Source organism: Tenrec ecaudatus, chromosome 16, assembly GCF_050624435.1.
Source record: "Tenrec ecaudatus isolate mTenEca1 chromosome 16, mTenEca1.hap1, whole genome shotgun sequence".
NCBI classification, from domain to species: domain Eukaryota; kingdom Metazoa; phylum Chordata; class Mammalia; order Afrosoricida; family Tenrecidae; genus Tenrec; species Tenrec ecaudatus.
The window spans coordinates 62,636,386-62,644,840 of record NC_134545.1 but is presented as its reverse complement, the minus strand read 5'-3'; the positions used below and the strand labels follow the sequence as shown (position 1 = coordinate 62,644,840).

General features: G+C 49.4%; 1 pseudogene; it reads left to right on the top strand.

The window, feature by feature from the left end:
• The first annotated feature begins 433 nt into the window (after positions 1 to 433).
• On the top strand, positions 434 to 2,911 carry LOC142429240 (DNA (cytosine-5)-methyltransferase 3B pseudogene; annotated as a pseudogene).
• The last annotated feature ends 5,544 nt before the right edge of the window (positions 2,912 to 8,455 follow it).

The window sequence follows — 8,455 nt, the reverse complement described above, 5'->3', positions numbered from 1 at the left end:
AACGGTGGTGAGGTTGGTACTGGACCCAACAGTGTTTTTGTTCTGTTGTGCATGGATAGGCTCGCTACGGGTCAGAACCAATTCTTTGTTACTTAGCAACAACAACATCAGTGGGGACCAGTCCCTGGAGAAGGGCATCATGCTTGGTAAAGTCGAAAGGGAGAGGACGGAGGAAGACCCTCATTGAAGTGGTTGGACAGCCGACCCACTCGCTCTGCCAGCTCCGCCTGCGCCGCGCCTTGCTCCTTGCTGCGGGCGCCAGAGATGGACCAGCTGAGCGCCCTGCGCAGCCGCCCTCTGGCCTCCCTCCCGTCCGTCAGCAGGCTGACACTCGCCCTATTTCTCCAACGCCCAGGCTGAAGCCTGGGAACTTAGCATCATCTGGTAGAAAAGTAGGATTTGGAGCTGGTGTGAGCACTTGGCTAGGGAAACCATGAAGGGAGACATTAGCCAGCTCCACGGAGAGGAGGCCAGCAGGTGGGAGGACTCTATGGTCACCAAGGGGGCCTGCAGTGACCAATCCTCCTACTCCAAAGATGTCCCTTCGCCCCCCATCCTGCAGGCCATCGGCACCCGGGAGAGCAGAGGCCGAAGATCAAGCTCAAGGTTATCTAAGAGGGAGGTCTCCAGCCTGCTCTGTGATACTCAGGATCTGACGGGTGACGGGGAGGAAGAAGACGAGGACGGTGCCGACACAGTGATGCCAAAACTCTTCAGAGAAACCAGAAATCCTTGGGAAAGCCCAGCAGTACGAACTGGAAGTAACAGCAGTGCCCCCAGACAGGAGAGGCAAAGGGCCTCTCTGCGCTCCCGCTCCCGCTCCAGCCGAGTCTGACAGGGCAGAAATCACTGGAGGAGTCCCCAGTGGAGTCCCTGAATACCAGGTCCCTGAGATGCTGCGCAGCGTCAGCAGGCACACCCGGGCTTCACCTGGCAGCCCCTACCTCACCATCGACCTCACAGATGATGAAGTGACTCCGCAGAGCAGCAGCACCCCATGCAGCTTGGTCCAGGACAGCCAGCTGGAGAACTTGGACGCCTCTCAAGTGGAGCAGAGGGGAGGGAATGGACAGCCCGGAGTATCAGGATGGGAAGGCATTTGGAACAGGGGACCTCGTGTGGGGAAAGATCAAGGGCTTCTCCTGGTGGCCTGCCATGTTGTCTCCTGGATGGTTACCTCCAAGCGCCAGGCTATCGCTGGCGTGCGCTGGGGGCAGCGGTTTGGCAATGGCAAATTCTCAGAGGTCATTGCAGACAAACTGGTGGCCCTGGGGCTATCAGTCAGCGCTTTAACCTGCCCACCTTCAATAAGCTGGTCTCGTACAGGAAGGCCGCATACCAAGCCTTGGAGAAAGCCAGGGTTCGAGCCAGCAAGACCTTTCCCAGAGGCCCTGGAGATTCCTTGGAGGACCAGCTGAAGCCCATGCTGGATTGGGCCCCTGGAGGCTCCAAGCCCACTGGCGCGGAGGGCCTAAACCCAACAGCAAGCAACCAGTCGTTAGTAAGCTGAAGGTGCGTCGCTCAGGCAAAGGAAAATTAAAATCAAGGAAACAAGAGAACAAGACACAGCAACGCACAGGAGATGACTCCACCCACTCAGACCACAGCCCGCCACCCAGCTAAAAACCAACTGCTCCAACAACGGCAAAGATCCCGGAGGAGAGGAAGATCGGAATGGAGAGCAAATGGATTCAGATGTTAACAAACAGGAGCAGCTTAGAGGATAGCTGCCTGTCCAGAGGAAGGGAAAGCACAGCCTCCTTCCACCCTCTTTTTGAGGGTGGGCTCTGCCAGCTCTGTCGAGATCGGGTCCTGGAGCTGTTCTACATGGACTACGACGACGGCTACCAGTCCTACTGCACAGTGTGCTGCCAGGGCCGCGAGCTGCTTCTGCGTGGACGGCCTGGAGGCGCTGGTGGACATGGGCACGGCCGAGGAAGCCAAGCTGCAGGAGCCATGGAGCTGCCACGGCGTTCCGCGACGCAGGCGGGACTGGAACGTGCGCCTGCAGGTCGACTTCACCAGCGACATGGGCCGCAAATACGAAGACCCCAAAGTGTATCCTGCAATTCTCGCAGGAAGAAGGCTGCCCATTCGGGTCCTGTCTTTGTTGAATGGAATTGCAACAGGGTACCTGGTCCTCAAGGATTTGGGCATCAAAATAGAGAAGTAGGTGGCTTCAGAAGCGTGTGAAGAGTCCACTGCTGTTGGAACCATTAAGCATGAAGGGAATATCAAATACGTGAATGATGTCAGGAGCGTCACAAAGAGAAATATTGAGGAACGGGGGGCCTTTTGACTTGGTGATTGGGGGTAGCCCACGCAACGATCTCTCAAATGTGAACCCTGCCCGGAAAGGCTTACACGCGGGCCCAGGCCGGCTCTTTTTGAGTTCTACCACTTGCTGAATTACACTCGACCCCAGGAGGGGATGGTCGGCCCTTCTTCTGGATGTTTGAGAATGTTGTGGCCCTGAAGGTTGGGGACAAGAGAGACATCTCTAGATTCCTAGAGTGTCACCCCATGAGGGTCACTGCCATCTAAGCGTGTTGCTCACAGAGCCCGCTCCTTCTGGGCAGCCTGCCCCGGACAGTAGGCCCGTGACCACATCAAAGAATAATCAACTCGAGCTGCAGGACAGCTCGGAGTTCAATAGGGCAGCAACGTTAACGAAAGTACAGACAATAACCACCAAGCCAACTCCATCAGACAGGGGGAAAACCAACTTTCCCCCGTTGTCATGAATGGCAAAGAAGATGTTTTGTGGTGCACTGAGCTGGAAAGGATCTTCGGCTTCCCCGCACACTACACAGACGGGTCCAACACGGGCCGCGGCGCCCGCCAGAGGCTGCTTGGGAGGTCCTGGAACGTGCCTGTTATCAGACATCTCTTCGCCCCCCTCAAGGACTAGTCTGCCTGTGACTGCTGTGGGGGAGGGGCCACTGAGGAGGACAGGGCCAGGACCTCAGAGGGGGGCTTCCCCAGCCCCAGTACAGCTGAGGTCACCCAGCATGTACCTGTTTACTCGTCTCAGGGCAGGGGCCAGACAGCCCCTTTCTCTCCAGCAAGGGGAGCCCCTTCCAAGGCCTCTGTTGCCACCTGCGTGAGGTGCCACCACCTTGTCCACAGATCAGTCCTGGCTGCCTTGAGCAGCCAGAAATGATTCTCATTTTTCCCCCCATCTATATTTTAAAACTTGAAATAGGTAGTAAGGTTACCTTTTTTTAAAAACAATTTATTAGGAGCTCATACAACTCTTATCACAGTCCATACATATACATACATCAATTGTATAAAGCACATCTGTACATTCTTTGCCCTAATCATTCTCAAAGCAAATCTCCCTCCTGGTTTTACCACTCAGAGAAACAATGTGTAAGGCCCCCAAATCATGTTTCTGACAGCTCCCATGGCTTAGGTTTGTGCGCAAGTTCCACAAGGAATTCAAAGATGGTGTGTCAAAGTGTGTAGCTACAGGACACTCACGGGGTCCCGGACGGTGTTTCCCTGTCTAGGGCCAGCAGCAGAAGCAGTGACATGTATGTACGTAGGAGGCACAGACTCAGCTCGTGGGCCCCAGTCTCCGAGTGCTCATGGAGAGTCTTCGGTGTAGGTGATGATTCCAGCAGGGATGATGTCATCACCACCTCCACCCCCACCCCAAGGACAGGGCCACCCTTGACTAAACTCCTCCCAGTGATTGTAATAGAACTCATTGGGGCTGCTCAGGAAGGGATGGGGGCTGTGTTACAATCTGCTATACCAGGGCGTTCTCAATAACACCCCTGTGAGATGAAAGATGGAGTGTGGGCATAATAACCCCCCCCCCCCACACACACACACTTCAAAAAGAGCACCCCTCTCTTATCTACTGCGACTCAGGCACAGGTCCTTGATTGTGTGGTACCCGAGACATCACCCTCTTCGTAAACCCAGACATTGGGGCAGAGAGCACACTCGCTCTTTGCTCCCGCTTTACTCTCTTAGCAGAGGAGGCCCAGGGTGCGAGGAGAGACTGCACTGAAACCTGGTGCCTCCCTGCAGAGATTTTAAAATTCCCTTTTTTATGCCCCAAGAAGTCTTTTTTTGGAGACTCATAGCCCAATGGTAGCCAACCAGACACCCCTTGCTGAGGGGTTATGGAGGGGAAATGAGCCAGTCAGAGTGCAGGGAAGCAACGATGAAACATATAACTTTCCTCTAGTTCTTAAATACTTCTCCCCCCCCCCCCACACACACACACTATCATGATCCCAATTCTAACTTCCAAATCTGGCTAGACCAGAGGATGTACATTGATACAGATAGCAACTGGAAAAACAGGGAATCCAGGACAGATGACTCCTTCAGGACCAGTGGTGAGTGTGGCGATGCCTGGAGGGTGGAGAGAATGTGGGGTAGAAAGGGGGAACTGATTACAGGATACGTATAGCCTCCTCCCTGGGGGAGGGACAGCAGAGAAGAGGGCAGGGGGGGGGACGTCAGACAGTGTAACATATGACAAAATAATAATAATGATATATGCATGATGAAGGGTTCATGAGGTGGGGGGAGTGGGGAGGGAGGGGGAAATGAGCAGCAGATATTAAGGGCTCAAGTAGAAGGCAAATGTTTTGAGAATGATGATGGCAACAGATGTACATATGTTCTTGACACAATGGATGTATGTATGGATTGTGATAAGAATTGTCCGAGCCCCCAATAAAATGATTTAAAAAAAGTTTTTGTTTTTTTTTTAATGGGAAGAGCAAGCTGCATTTCAGAAATGTTGCTGGAATGACTTTTAATAACTTTTTATTCTTACTGGTGCTGTTTTATAGACTTGCAAAACAACATTGACAAGTTTTGTGGGTTTTTTTTAACACTTTTTAAAGAGAAATAACAAGATTTTAATTTTTATGTTAACATTTTCATTGAAATCTTTCTTTTTGGGGGCAGTGAAGAGACAGAACAAGGATGAGGGAAGAACCGTGCCTTGTCCCAATAATTTTCCAAATTTTTTAGGCAGGAAGATGATGGATGCTGAGAGTTTAATTATGTCGAATTAAAACCAGTATTTCTCTTAAAAAAAACAAACCAAAACAACAACCAGGGGCTCAACTATTGTGAGGCCAATGCAAGACCAGGCAGTGTTTCTTTTCTTTTTTTTGAAAAGATTGTTTTATCAGAGACTCTTACAGCTCTTATAACAATCCACACATCAATTGCATCAAGCATATTTGTACATATGTTGCCATCATTATTTTCTAAACATGTACTTTCTACTTGAGGCCTTGCTATCAGTTCCTCTTTTTTCCATCCCTCTCCCCTCCCACCTAAGTGGCCCCTTGATAAATTATAAATTATTATTATTTTCATATCTTACACAGACCGCTGTCTCCCTTCACCCACAGTTTCTGTTGTTCCTCCCTCTGGGGGTGGGGGTGGTTATAAGTCGATCATTGTGATTTTTTTCCCCTTGCCCTCTCTGCACTTTCCCCCTACCCTCCTGGTATGGCTGCTCCCATTTCTGTACCTGAGGGGTTTGTCTCACCTGGATTCCGTGTGCTGTGAGCTCTCATCTGTACCTTTGTACATGCTCCGGTTCTTCCCTAGTGAAAGGCAGGACTGGGTTCATGAGAGTGGGGGGCGAGGAATCCTCAAGGTACCAGAGAAACATTGTGTGTTTCATCAGAGCTATACTGCGCCCTAGTTGACTCATCCCTTCCTCGTGAACCTTCTGTGAGGGGATTTCTCATTGTCTACAGATAGGTTTTGGGTCTCTGACCCGCCTCATTCTCAACAGTTTGTTGGTTTTGAGTTTTCTGAAGCCTGTTACCTGATCCCCTTTGATCCCTCATGATCACATAAGGTAGTGGGCTTCTTTCATGTGGGCTTGGTGCTTCTCTGCTAGATAGCTGCTTGTTTAACTTCATGCCTTTAAAACTATGTCATTTGACAGCTGGGCACCGTCAGCTTTCTTCACCACATTTGCTTATGCACCACTTTGTCTTCAGCAATCACAGGCTGTGTTTCATGATGTTGGACATAGGATCTTTGTGAGTAAAAATGACAACAATAACAATCTCCTAATAATACCAATCAAACTAAAAGTTGGGACCCTCACAGAGAGGGTGTATCTGTGTGTCTGCCTTTAGGGTGTGAATTTTTTACCTGCCCTTGACTAGTAGTGGCCAGAGGAAGAAGGAGGTATGATGGGGGTAGAGGAAGGAAAGAAAGATGAAGGAGCATACCCTGATAGATGAAATAAAGTAGAAAGAACCATAATATTCAGCGTGCCCTCCCCTTTTCAACTTCATCGTTCCCCATCTGAGGACTTCGTGTGATTCTTTCTGGGCACTGACATAAGCCATCCGTACATTTTTTTATCTGTACTTTGGGGCCCCACAGCACACAGGCCTCATTTTTCTTTCTTCACTGCCATGCTTCTGGCACCTAATAGATATTCAATAGTTGAATGAATGGAGGAATAAAGAGATACTCCATATTCACTATCTCGCAATAACCCATGTTCCAAAATGATTTAGATAACTTAGCAGGTTTTTTTCTTTAACTGCCTTTTAAGTGTTACATGTTTTTAAGAGCAAGCACTTAGGAGTCGGTTTGCTTTTAATCCGTGTCCTCAGGGCATGGTATGTGGAGAATGATCACCATTCTGCCAGATATGGGACGCGTCCCATGGCTCTTAGGACGACTGCATGCAATTCTGTGATAAATAAGCAGGGAGGTGGACAGGCCATCAAGTATGCAGGCAGTCTACTTTAGACTGCTGGTCTCTGCCGTCTGCCCACAACCATTTAAACGTGTCTGTCATTTCAGTCTTTATTGTCCCGGGCCTGACCCCGGGTGGCTCCTCGCGCTTGGCAGAATTCCAAGACTAAAATAAAGGTGCTTCTGGAATCAACACCAAGGCCTCAGAGCCCACCTTGGCCATTCCCACTTCCTAAAGACAGCACCCTGAAGCTTCAGAGATTGGATACTTGAAAGTGGAAAGCCTGGAACAGGGAAAGTGGGTGCATTGAGAGCCGAAAGAACTGCTGAGATATTTTTGGATATTGGTTCATAAAATTAAATTCCTTCCTCTGTGACTCTGAAAGGAAGCTCTGTCTTCTTTGATTTTTATCCCCTGTTTTCTCACGATGTTGTTTTCCAGAGTGTGCTCTCCCCCCTCCCCCCAGACTTGAAATTGAGAGCATGCACATTGAAACACGCCGATTCAACAGTTGCTACATGTACCGTTCAGTGACACTGAAGTTATAAAACCATTTCCATTTTGTTTTACTGAAGGGTTTTGCCCTGCCCCCAAGGTTTCATTTAATTATTCATCCTTACTCTTTAAAAAAAAATTTTTATGGTGCCTAAAATGGCAAGAGTCAAAAGACGCATGGCATTAAATAAATGTGCTGCACAGACCTCTTTAGAGGATTGAAAACAAGGATGTTACTTTGAGGACTAAGGTGCACCTGAGCCAAGCCGTGGCATTTTTCCATGGTCTCATAAGGATGTAAAAGCTGGACACTGATTGAGGGAGCCTGGTGAACAATGGATGCGCTGGCAGTGTGTTGCTGGAGAAGAAGACTGAAAGTGCCGTTACTAAACAGACATACTGGTCTGCCTTGGAAGAAGTATGGCCAGAGTGCTCTTCAGAGGCAAGGTTGGCGAGACTTTGTCTCACATACTTTGGACATGTTGTCAGTAGACATATTGTCAGCAGTCCCTGGAGAAGGACATCTTGCTTGGCAAAGTGGAGGGGCCGCAGAAAAGAGGAAGGCCCTTAACAAGATGGGCTCAGTCATAGGGACAATGGGGAGGAGGGTGCTCACACTTGAGGACCAGGCAGTGTTTCCTTTTGTTGTGCATAGAGTCACTGTGGATTGGAACCAACCCAGTGGCACCCAACAACAACAACAACATAAAATGACCATTTTGTTCCCTTGTTTTAATAGTCCTCTGGGAAGCGAGAATAGTAAACACAGGGTAGCCTGTGAGCTCAAGGTTGCATCCTCCCCTAAAAGTCAGTGTTTAAAAGTTATTAATAATGCACTACTTTGAGGTGTGCATCAAAACACTCTTATAATTATTATTATTATGCTATGATATAGAACCTAGTGGAGCAGTAAAGTACTTTGCTGCCAGACAAAAGATCCACGGTTTGGACCCACCAGCCACCCGGTGAGAGGGAGAGGAGGTGACCATCAGCTTCTGCATGTTTGCTGATTGCAGCCTTGGAAACCTGGGGGGCAGCTCTCCTCTGTCCTGGGGGCAACTGTGAGGCAGGATCCCCTGAATGGCAGTTGCCTTGGTGTTATGCTAATGATGTTTTATTGTCCCTGGGGGTGTTTTGTGAATGTTTTATGCCTTGAAAGGTGCACTATATGCTTTATGTTAAGACAAACATTCAAGTGACAGTCGACAGGACTCACACCTAATGGCTCCAACTTATGGACAAGTTCAA